This window comes from Choristoneura fumiferana, chromosome 13, assembly GCF_025370935.1.
Source record: "Choristoneura fumiferana chromosome 13, NRCan_CFum_1, whole genome shotgun sequence".
In the NCBI taxonomy this organism is placed as follows: Eukaryota; Metazoa; Arthropoda; class Insecta; order Lepidoptera; family Tortricidae; genus Choristoneura; species Choristoneura fumiferana.
The window spans coordinates 726,671-738,889 of NC_133484.1; the positions used below are offsets into that span (position 1 = coordinate 726,671).

A 12,219-nucleotide genomic window follows, 5' to 3' on the forward strand; every position below is an offset into this window, starting at 1 on the left:
TATTTAACACAACTTTATTTTTAACACAGTAGGTTCGCTATTTGAAGGGATCGCTAATTAATTAATTATTTCCAAATATCCCAGTCCATGATAAAATCATTAACTTTATAATACGCCTTAGATATTAATGTCTTCTTGACAATAGATCTGAATTTTGTATCTGTTTCATTTATAATATTTTTTGGAATTTTATTATAAAAACGTATGCAATTTCCAGAAACGACTTTTTGGGTTTAGTCAGTCTGTCAGATGAACTTAAGCTTCTGTGTTTCTAGTAGCCTTTGGCTTATCAACGTTAGTGGGAAAATTACATATGTTCTTCTTACATGTATGATTATTTCAAAAACATAAAGCGACGGCAGGGTTAGGATACTGTTTCCCTTAAAAAAAGATCTTAAAGATTCACCCGTCTTCAAATATAAATTGCTCTAATTGCTCTCTTTTCTAAGATAAAAATTGACTCAATTCTATGTTTTTATCCAGATTATAAACTAACTTTATGCAAATTTCATCTAAATCCGTCCAGCCGTTTCAGCGTGAAGAAGTAACAAACATACTCACTCACTCACAAACTCACTCACTACCTCACTCACAAACGTACCAAAAGAGTGCCAACAGAAGCCTATTAATGAGACTTTTCTGCCTGTCTGTCTGTCTGTCCGTCTGTCCGTCTGTCCTAGGGCTCTATCTCTTGAGTCGTAAAAGTTAGACACTAGAAATTTTCACAGATTATGTATTATTGTGGCCGCTGCAACAACAAATACTAAAACCGGCCAAGCCGTAGCCATTACGAAAAAATTAAGTAATATTTTTCTAAGGATTTCGTATTTTGTACGGAATATTCCAAGATTATGTATATTTTATACCTTAGGCTATTATTTACTCTTAAACTACTAAAAATTCTCAAGAAAACTTAACTGTTATAGTTTTCCTTGTAAGTTTGATATACTTACTACCATCACTGAATTTTTTCAAATTTTTCCACCCACCAGTTTAGGTTTTAGAGGGGGGGGACGCTCGATTTTAATGAAAATTTGCACTTTATAGAATATTTTGCAAGTAAAGCTGCCAAGAGCAGTCAGCGGTATCGGCAATTTTTGAAAAAATATTAGTTTTTATTTTACAAATATAAAATATTACTCTCAAATGTGATGAAAAAACATTGTATGTCCCACGGGCGGTATATAATTACAAACATCGACTCATTAAAGCCGAAGTCGAAGATGAGGGCTTCTAATAGACTATCGTTCGTAATTCCTTATTTACTACCCTTAAGACAACAATGTACTGTTATCATTATTTTAATGAACTTTTATAGTCACTGATCAGTTGTAAAGCCTAACAAAAGCCGGACAGGCCGGACACCGTTTAATTTAAGCTGGACAAGCATTTAAAAGCCTAACTTGACCGGCTTTATCCGGACGCCTGGCAACCATACTCGCCCCATGCTCGCACATTTTGGTGGAAACGCTACTTTCTGTTAACACTATTAAATGTTAATTAATAGTATTGTTCATCTCTTTTTAACGTAATTGCGTCAGAAAAACATTCAACAATAACCTAACTAACCACAAAAACTTTGTCACATCAAGTTCAATATCTCAAAACGGCTTTTGATGAAACATGTTAAGAACCATCGCTAGAACCTGATTTCAACTAAAAAACCGCAAATTGGTCACCCGTTTAAGGCTACGGTGCCACAGACAGACAGACAACAGGCACACATAACGGTCAACTTATTACCTCTCTTTTGCATCGGGGTTTAAAAAACTGAACAAAAGCAAAAATAAACAACCAATCTTTAAACTTATTATAAAGGCGTGCTCAGAATGAACAGTGAACTCTCGACTTTAATCCATTACTAATAATTGGTCCCACGTCGATAGATTATCGTGTTAAGCCTGCTTAAAAAGGCGGCTGCTCACGTTAGCTCATGGTAAAAGTCTCGTCAGATGGCGTTAAAAATCAGACTGTCGAATTTTCGTGATGTTTTTTTGTAATTTTTAGAATATCCGTAGAATACTAATAGTTGAGTTTATTATTTGCGAAAACAATTTAGAATTGCCGATTTTTTGAGACTACAGTCGAACGGAAATAGTGTGCCAATTCTGAGATTTCAGGGCTCAAATTTAGGTGTCAGGTACAGCCTTATACGGACACTAGGAGCTCACGCACACATGCAAATAGACAGCGCCAACTAGTGAAAAATTATTGCATCACTTTTCTAGGCTTTCGGAAGGCTTTCGGCGTAAGCTACTACAAAATATTCATATATTTTTTTTCGGGTCACGAATATTTGTATCAACTGTACTTTTGCCCTTAAAATGTTCAAATATCTAGATAATATGAGTGTTTCATATGCGACGATATAGAATTAGATGAATCGTGTTAGAGTCCCAGGAATCTAATCTTATGTGATTTTTGGCTTTGGACTTGGAGATTGTCGAGTATGATATTGTGCTCAAGTTGGTAACCACATATGATGCTCTTGTGACATACATACTTTGATAATCATGCATTACATGCGAGTGTTACTCCTATTTCTTCGAATATTGGAGACGAAATCTTTCCGTGTTTTATTCTACCTACCAGTCTTGATTGCAGTTATCTTTTGAGTTGAAGGTTGCGATAATTCTTTGTATTGTATGTATACCGAGGTACAGAAATGGTCATTTTGGAAAGCTGAAGAACGGAAGGCCGTAATGCTGTATAAGTGTGTCAACTACCCTGATGCGTAAAACAGTTCATGTGTAGTGGTACATAGTAGGCTGGAAAGGAAACAGCCTCGTTGAAGCTATCGGTATGTAGAATCCTGCTGGAAACGACGTTTCATATTTTGAATCTTTATTTATACGTGGATAATACTATCATCATCATCACCATCATCATTATCGTGGTCTGGTTGTTTATATATATCTAGAGGGTCTTTTTCCTTATAAGCTTTAGAATTTCCGTGTAATTTTTCAAGACAGGTACTGCTGTGTCCTTAAAAGGGCAGACCTAACGCTTTACGACGGTGCTGGTGGGCATCGTACGGTAGTAAGCGAGGACCTCTGGGGAGCTAGTACAGTCTCCATGTTTTCAATTGTCGTTTTGTGTCGTGGGTGTGCCAGATAATAAAAATTCTTAGATATAGTTGTGAATTTCCAGGTGTAGAGCTTTATTGTGCTAGCTGCTCGAGGAAGACCTGAATGCGTTCAAGCGTGTTGCTGCTGGATGCAAGTTAATACTATAAAAATGTTGCAAGTATTACGCTTGCGTTATATTAGCGATTAGATTACGCTTGAATCATTCCAAGTACATTTTTTGTTAGATCCGAAGGAATTTGTTTTGGAGTTTTCGACGGTAAATTCAGAACTTTACTTCCTATATATTTATTTGTATTTAGTATGAATAATGAGAATACAGGCTACATGTAGGCATCTACATGTTTCTACGATAAATAAAGAACATTCTGACTCCAAAGCAAATCGGATCTCGTTTTGAACGGTATGCCCAGTATTTCAACCAAGTGGTAGAAATTCGTTCAAGAATTCCCACAAATTGCAAGAAATACCGAGATTACATCTGAATATATTTATACTTACAAGAGATACTTACCTATTTACTCAATTGATGATTAGCTGCTTGACGACGACCGGAGTCTTTCAGTGCTCACCCTACACGCGTATGAGCAAAATTCCTTCTTGATGCGAACCGATTGCGGTTTAGGAACTAATCTTATGAACTTTTTTTTCCTCCCGACCCGTGGTCCAACTACTATGTCCAACTGGTTGCACCACGGGGAAGCAAGTTTACTCATCGTCAACCGGTTGCACCACGGAGAAGCAAAATCAGTAGTCCAATTCTGGAAAGTATGTTTATCCATGGTCCTACTGGGTGGGTCCAATTAGTTTAACTAGTTGAACTACCACTTGAACTCTGTGGAATCGGGGTTCGGACTGTTGGTTTCACTGTATTCAGAATAAACTACATAGTTGTTGGGTTTCATGAGACTTTTAATTTTATAAAAATGCAGTAATGATAGTACCTATTCTGATACACATGACCCAAGGTAATTTTACATCCCCATGGTGCAAATGGTTCAACATAGCAATTGTTCATATGCCCGTTGGACAATAGCCCTTCAGTTGTACCACGGGTCGCAGCAATAAGTTGCAGAAAAAAAAGTAGTCTGAGAATTGAACCATCCTGGGTAAGTTTAGGTTCCCGTGGTGCAACCAGATAGCAGTTGGACCACGGGTCGGGAGGGATTTTTCCCTTTGTGCAGGACGGTAGCTATAGCCACGCAGCGATTTTCCCTCGCTCGTGCCTAAAATATCACATTTTTCAAAATACTACATTACTTATTCATTAAAATTCCCACTATACCAGATGCCCAAAATAAGACATTCCACAAAAAAAAAACACTTTCTTGTGTAATCTTCGATTTTGTAATGTGGCGCATGGTATTTTAGGCACGAGCGCCCTCTATCTGGTATAGCTTGGATTGCTCGAAACAGATGCAAATTCGTGCTCCTACTACAGTCTCCTACTGGTAGGAGCACGAACACAATATTATACTAATTCTCCTACTAGTAGGAGCATGAATACCTATATGTACTGATTTTCCTACTGAAAACCAGATGTATGGAATAGTATCATTTAGTCTAAAAAAACTAAAACACAGGTGGTCTAAGAAGCAATAGGTCATGCAGCCTATCAGTATAACGCAAAAGTATTCTGAAATGTAAAATTTAGCAATATGCGGAATAAAATTATGAACAGATAGAGATGAACCTGAAATAGGATTTATATTCTCAGAGTATGTAACCAATGAAATGACATTGGTCTAAAGAAATTGTAAACTTAGTACACTGTCATTATAAGATATTGACAATTTAGAAAGTGGTTCATTGTTCGAATTGGTCTCTGGTCACAGTGAGAAGTGGTCAATTTAGTGAGAAGACGTTATGAAAATCATCATCATCATCATGATCATCTCAGCAGTAGGACGTTCACTGTTGGACAGAGGGCTCCAACCATAACCTCCAGTTGCTTCGGTTGGCAGCGGCCCCCACCGTGGACCCACGGCTTTAACCAAATCATCCGTCCATCTCGTTGGTGGACGTCCTACGCTGCGCTTGCCGATCCGCGGTCTCCACTCGAGTACAATACAATACAATACAATAACTCTTTATTGCACACCAAAAAACAGTAAACAGTACAGAGAACACAAGTATATACATAGAGATTTTCTAAGGTAAGCAATAGGCGGCCTTATCGCTTCAGAGCGATCTCTTCCAGGCAACCTTTACAAGGAACAGAAATAAGGAATACATTTTAGCAGTACGAGTACTTTTCGGCCCCAACGGCAATCCTATACTTTGCGGAGGTTCATAATATCAATGAACTGAATCAATTGCTTTGCTCACCCGTGACTTTATAATAGCTACGTTTATGCATGAAATGTGTGTTCATGCAGTTCCTCCACCTGCACACTGTCGGAATACGCACAAATCATCAAACACATCTATCACCACCACCACACTACACTGACGCGTTTCGAACTCGACCAGATCTCATCTTTAGAGCAACACAAACGTTCACCATACTACCAGATGTTAGAAATAGTAAAAGATATAAAGATATTATTATAAAGGTCGTGGGTGAGCAAAGTAAATATTTCAGTTCACCTATAGGTACAAAAATATATTATGTAGTACTTACTGTACAGTCACCACCATAAGCGTGGAAGCTGTCTAGGTGCTGAAGAATATCTGAACATGATTATATTTTTATTGTGCATTACGTAAATGCGTGTTCCGATAATTTTTAAATGTTTAGACAGCTCCGCTATGTGTTGTGGCGTCAGTACGAATATATCACGAAATAGAAGTATGCAAATCACGTAAACGATATCTTGAGCATGAAAGAATAAAACAAAGATAATTATAACATTTTTAATAATAGGGAGACTATTTTACAAGGTCCTAAAATTACCCTTACCTACTCACCCATAAAGTAGAGGCAGCATCCAAAATAGATCTTGTATACTTAGCGTAGTTCTTAGCAGCAGTAAAAAAAAAAACAAAGTAGTTGAGATGGCTGTTCTACTTTTGTCATTGATAATTCCTATATCATATAACTTAGATTGAGAAGTGAGTGAGAAAAACTGCAATCCCCTAAAGAAATTAAGTCTTAGAAAAATAATGTCTATTGTCTGCTGCAGTGTGGATGTCGTCGCTCGATCGTGGGATTTACAGCTAATAATTAATTAACTTAATTTTTGACTATCTTTTACACAGTAAGAGTTAGGATTCTAGTGTCTTGGAGAAATTAACTTCGTTTGACTATAGTGCCCCCTCAAAGTTAACAATCAAAAATAACACGGTGTATAATATCTTTATAGTGCAGACATTTACAGCTTATAGTTTTACCAAGTGTCTAGGTATGCTTCATCGTAATCAGTCGTAAGTCTATTCATGGTAAAAGTTGTATCTTTATTTTATAACAATAGATTTCTTAAAAACAAAAAAATAATTATATTCACGATTCGATACTACATGTTGTCTTTAGTGGTTATACTTATATTTTTGTGACAACCTATATATTCCTCAATTTAATCCGCAAGATCTTGTAAAATCAAAAAATATTGAAAGTCATAAATAATCAAATCATATAGGTAACGAACAATTGACACCTCACTGACGTCACGCCCAAACTGAAAGAGACGTATATATTATTTGACAATATGGTACTGTTTTCGATGATTGTCATTTTTTGAAATAAGAACGGTGGTTTAATCAATCTGTAAAGGTATTTAGTACTTATGTAGCAAGAGCTGTAAGTAACTGTTGAATCTTCGGCTCCTATCCATGAGACTACCGGGCCCAATTGCATAATAGGTAAAGTACAAGCTAAGAGTATTGGTGAATTTTAATACAAAATCGCTAATACTATTTGCTTTGTACTTTGTTATGTATTACGTACTTGTCTCAGAAAATAATTTGAAGTCCATTATGAATCTGAAAAGTTAAATATATTTAGTGAGCAAAAACAGTAAAAGGAAAGACAAACGAAGGAACAAAATAAAACTCATTTATAATTTTAAGTTTATCTTTTTTTCCATACATTTAGGAGATAATTCTTAATAAACCGGCCAAGAAAAAAAGTCATTTGATCAAAAACCTAAACCTGCTCCGCCAAAATAATATCTTCACTGCTGCGGATCGAGCGAGTGAAGCGAGCGAGATCGATGTAGGTGGAGCGGATGCGACTCTGTTGGGTCAGGTTGAAGGGCAAGGGCGGCGAGTGAGGCGGCAGCCCGGCCTCGACCTTCGTTTGGAGTTTTTTTTTATTCAGACTTTTATCATAGAGAGAGAGAGAGAGAGAGAGAGAGATCATAGAGTTGACTTTGCGAGTTCGTTTCGTCACTGACGCGTAACAGAGGGATTTTATCAAATTGCTAAACAAGTGTAGTGAAATGAAACCGACCGACTGCGAGTTTGATTCGCGCACAAAGGGTTGCGCACCATCTATACAATATTCATTGGACATTAGCAAAAAAAAGGCAAAAAAAAACACGTTTGTTTTATGGGAGCCCTCTTTAAATATTTATTTTATTCTGTTTTTAGTATTTGTTGTTATAGAGGCCGCATAATCTGTGAATATTTCAACTGTCTAACTCTCACGGTTCTTGAGATACAGCCTGGTGACAGCCGGACGGACAAACGACCAACGAAGTCTTAGTAATAGGGTTTTGGGTACCGAACCATAAAATCGAGTTGACCTTTTATCTTATTTTGTAATTTCACTAAACTGGTTGAGGTTTATAACTTATTAATAAGAGTAACGTTACCTACTGTATGACTGACTGACGGATAATGCACAGCTTACTCGACTGGAGATATAATTGACGGGTCCCCTTCGTAATCCATAATATCGTTTGTCCTAAACTCAAATGCCATAACACTTTTGCCATAAACACTTTTGACATATCCTATTTTTGCCTTAATGATTTTTTGTCCTAATAATCATAAGCCATAATATTACATGTCCTAATACTCTACATCCCTAATATGTTTTGTACTAATATAGTAAGACATAAAACTTACGAGTAATAATATTAAAATCCATAATATTAATTGTCATAACAGAGCACTTGTAGGTAAACAGCGACTTGCGAGCCAGAAAAGTATATTACGTTACAACTGAGTTCCCAACAGTGACGAACCGGTACCAGAAAAGTAAGTTAGGTTAGGTTAGAACTGCGACTCCTACAGAAACGAACCGCAGCCAGAAAAATAGGTTAGGTTAGAACTGCGACCCCTACAAAAAAGAACAGCAGTCAGAAAAGTATTTTATTTAAAATTATTTATAAAGTGGCATTTTTTTTAGTGTATTATTATTTACTACTATTATATGCAATTTCCCGGGATAAAAACTGTCCTATGGCCTTTTCTGGGACTCAAACTATCTATGTAGGTACCGAATTTTATCTAAATTGGTTCAGCGGTTTTGAAGTGATGGGGTAACAAACAAACAAACAGACTTACAAACTTTCGCATTTATTATATTAGTGGTAAGGGGGATGATTCAACGGTGTGTGAAGTTTCCAAACCAGTTTAGTACAAAAGTGATTATGTCAACCAATATTTGGACATGTGAGTATAAGGACATAATATGTTAATTAGTACTTACGAAATTAGTGCAAATAAGCATTAGGATATTCAATATTAGGAAAAAAATTATGGAATGACATTATGGCAAAATATCATTATGACATAAGTTGTTATGGATTCCAATATAGATCCAAAATTGACATTCCACACCGCAGTGCTGGAGCCTGGAGTTTATATTTGGCAACAGAGAGCCAAATATAATAATATTAGGACTACGTAGTTTACAGCAGGTGGTGCATCAACAGTAGTTCAGATTATTTAAGCTCAACAAAATTATATCTACACACACACACACACCTTAAACTTTGACTTCATAAGAATTTTATTTACCCAATAAGTGACCCTCACGCTAATAAGACAAATGTAATGACGTCACTTGTCACAATTGGTTAAACCGTTGAGTAGTTACGAGCGAACATAGGAACATACGTACATACTTAAATATATACACACAGGTCCAAAACATAACCTTCGCTTCAGTTAGGGTAAAAAGGTACGTGGTAACAGAGTAGTTCGACCTACTAATATGGCCATTCAAGAAGGATCATGGTTTCGAATCCAGTCTCGCATCTCTAATTTTTTTTTTATATTCAATTGCTGTTCCCAATCTTCACTAATTCTCCGTTGTAACTGTTGTAGATAGTAAGTAACGTCTGTTGTGCAGACTTGTTTATATAGTTATATTTTTTCTTTATGTATTGCCTGGTTAGTTACTCGAAATAAACACTGTTGTCAATGAACATCTTTTTGCTAACTCATATCTTACAAATCAGTTATTTAATTCTCTTCCAGCACTTTCCACCAAATATTACAACAGAAACTATCAGCCCAAAAAAATCTCATTCTTATGAAGAGTTAGTACTAAGCGCTATATAGCCACGTTACGGAATCGTAACGAGGGTGAATAGAGCGGGCGACCAGCGACCGGACTGCGTGGCGCTTGGTTGGAGGCATTGGTTAGCGGTCGTGTAATTGACGCTTGGCTGTGCGTGCGTCGATTCGTGCGCTAGTATGAAGTCGATCTACTGCATATTACTTGTATTGTGATGATAATGTGAAATTACTTATTTGTGACAAAAAGAAGCAAAGCAGGTCTTACCTTCTAAGTGATCCACTGGAGTCCAATTAGATGATTTTTAGTAAAAATTAGTCTAATTCCTGAAATTAGTTTTTTAAATTAGAAATGACTACTAAGTAGGTTTACATACACTAGTTATCTCTATCTGAACTCAAATTATACACTTTGTCACAATCACAATCACGTTGAAGAGTCCCTGTGAATTCGTGTCATTTACATGTCAAATAGCGTCCCTTTTCTTTGAAATCAATCAAGCAGCGTTGTTGTGATACATATAGGTACCTACGCAAAACATAGACATAACACTGCTAAAAATTTCTTTCGGCTTTGTTGTTATGCAGGTATAAAACGCTCTTATCAAATAACAAGCTGTTACCCGCGACTCATCATCATCATCATCATCGTCATCATAAACATCACATCATCACCATCATCTGCAATACCCCTGGTGTTGCAGATGTTTATGAGCGGTGGTGATCTCTTACTGACTCTTACCATCAAGAGACCCACTTGCTCGTTTGCCATCCATTCGAATAAAAAAATCATTATCGTCGTCACCATCTTCATCTCATCATCATCATCATCGTCGTTGTAGTCGTCGTCATCATTATCATTATCACATCATCATGATCATCATCATTATCATCGTTATCATCATCATCTCATCATTATCATCATCATTTTTTGTATTGTACTTTTAAATACAAGCTTTTTTGCTGACTGAAGTTTTTTTGACTGTACTTGCATTGTCATCCAAATTAGTACATTTTTGTACCAAATTTCAAGTCGATGCCATTTACCGTTGAGGAGTTCCGTCCTGACGATCGAGACGTCTGGCTGGTGGCTGGACCACTCGGGTGACACTACCAAATTATTGTATTGTCACAAGATTTACTGAGTAAGTATGCCGAATTTCAAGTCTATCCAACTGAAAGTGGGTCAAATTCAACTTGCAAGGTTTGAACCGCACATACATATACATTGCAAGTTAAATAAAGCTTGCGAAATAATAAATGAAAAATACTGACTGAATGTGTGTGTGTGTGTGTGTGTGTGCGTGATTCGATGACAGACAGCGCACCACCTATAACTAGCTACTGGCTGGAATCAATACCAATAGGTATATACAAAATATAACAAGTTTTTGTATTTTGTTTGCTAACTGCACATTTTGTTTCGTTGACTGAACCTACTTACATTGTCATCCAAACTAGGTACGTCTGTGTACCACGTTTCAAGTCGATACCACTAAATGTTGAAGAGTTACATCATGCGGAGACAACTGTGACCGGGCCAACACAATTTCATTACCAGATTATTGTATTATCACGAAACATACATATCATCATCATCATCAGCCATAGGACGTCCACTGTTGGACATAGGCCTCTCCCATAGACCTCCCGTTCCCTCGGTTGTAAGCGGCTTGCATCCACCTTGAAACTTAACATACAATAAGAGAATGAGAAACATATATATAATTATATGTATATTATATATGATTCCAAGAAACAAAATAATTAAAAATTGCTCGATGGCTTGCAAATTCAATAAGTTTTGGTAAAAATTTAATTTACAATACAAGCTTTTTTTTGATAACTGCCCTTTTTGTTGACTGTACTTTAATTTTCACCCAAACTACATTTGCATACCAAATTTCAAGTCGATGCCTATAACTATTGAGGAGTTCCGACCTGTGGAGACGATCCTGGCCGGACTACCAGGATGTTACTACCAGATTATTGTATTGTCAGATTATCACGTAATCTACATAAGTATATCGATTTTAAGTCAATCCAACTACTGGAAGTTGGTCAAATTTAACTTGCAAGATTTGATTACAGACAGACAGACAGATAGACAGACAACGGGACAGGTGAAAGTAAATAAAATCTTGAAAAAAAAACCATGACACATTACATCTTACATAAATAATAAGTTTTTGGTAAAAAACATTTTTAGTACATTTGCTGACTGTACGTTTGTTACTGTTAGCTGTACTTGCATTGTCACTACATTTGCATGGGTTTTAGGTGTTTAATATGTATTTAAGTATGTATCTATCTATATAATTATATTTATCCGTTGTTTAGTACCCATTACACAAGCTTTGCTAAGCTTACTTTGGGACTAGGTCAATTGGTGTAAATTGTCCCGTGATATTTATTATTAGCGTTTACCCGCGGCTTCGCACGCGTAAATCAATAGATACAGCAGTTGAATTGAAATTCCGGGATTTTATTCAATTCTCGTGGGAATTCCTAAAATTACATCGTGGTTTTCACTGACGTTAAATTAAACCAACCATGCCAAATTTCATGACTCTAAACCCAGCGGTTGTTATTTCAAGATTTTATCCCTATCCCGTAAGAATATCAGGATAAAAGGAGCTATGTGTTATCTCAAATGTCCAGCTTATGTACATACCAAATTTCATGTCTCTAGCCTAGCGTTATTAATTCGAGATTTTATTCCTAT

At 36.5% G+C, this 12,219-nt stretch overlaps 1 long non-coding RNA gene across 1 annotated transcript; it reads right to left on the reverse strand.

The window, feature by feature from the left end:
* Nucleotides 1–2,909: 2,909 nt before the first annotated feature.
* LOC141434551 (uncharacterized) lies at nucleotides 2,910–11,997 on the reverse strand. The gene is made up of 2 exons (XR_012452063.1): nucleotides 9,763–11,997; nucleotides 2,910–7,007 (listed from the first exon to the last, which is right to left on the reverse strand). It is a non-coding gene; the product is annotated as an uncharacterized lncRNA (long non-coding RNA).
* Between the last annotated feature and the right edge of the window lie 222 nt (nucleotides 11,998–12,219).